Below are 822 nucleotides of genomic sequence, written 5' to 3'. Positions count from 1 at the left end.
GCCTCACTTTTAAGCGTCTTGTAGAGACAAGGTCTCACTCTGTTGCTCAGGCTGGTCTCAGACTCCGGGCCTCGAGCGGTCCTGCTGCCCCAGCCTCCACAGTGTGAATGGCAGGGATTACAGGTATGAACCGCCACACCTGGCCTGAGGGTCTCGGCGATAAAGGCCCTTCCTAGGGTGCCACACCCTCTGGGCAGCCTGCCTGGACCTCAAGGCGCTGGAGGGAGCGCGGCACAGACCACGACAGGCGAGCACTCGGGCCAGAGCTTCCGGCTGCAGGGCTGTTTCCGGCCCAGGCCTCTGCCTCCTCCCTCCATCGGGGGCCCGAGGACGAGGCACCCGTCTCTGGATGTCGCAAAGTGTCAAGGAGATGCGGGAGGTGCACCCAGCACGGTGCCTCTGTCTCACGGACAGTGCCAGGACACACGAAGGCCACAAATGGCCTCGGCGAGTCTGCAGGGGGTGGGCGTGGGCTAGACCAGGACCACCCCCAGCCAGGGGTCAGGACACGGTGGGACCCCTCTCCTCGGACACCCTTGCTGGAGGCCACGGGCGCCTTAGGGTCTCCTCGCTGGCTCCACGACCCCCAACCCCGGGGCACCAGGGCGGCCTCCCCCGGGCCCTGGAGCCTGGAACCTGGGGACGTGCAGGACAGGGCGCTGGCGAGGACACCACGAGTCTGGCCTGAACGCCGAGAGGCGGCGCACCCGGGCCCAGTGGAGACCAGGGCGAGAGCCGAATGGGGCTTGAGCAGCCACACCCGAGCAGAGCTTGCCCGCGGCACGCTGCTGACGTTCGCTGTCGCCCCAGCAACCAGGCGCC

The sequence above is a fragment of the Carlito syrichta genome, unplaced genomic scaffold, assembly GCF_000164805.1.
Source record: "Carlito syrichta isolate Samal-C Ts95f unplaced genomic scaffold, Tarsius_syrichta-2.0.1 Scaffold169095, whole genome shotgun sequence".
NCBI classification, from domain to species: Eukaryota; Metazoa; Chordata; class Mammalia; order Primates; family Tarsiidae; genus Carlito; species Carlito syrichta.
This window is presented reverse-complemented; position numbering follows the sequence as displayed.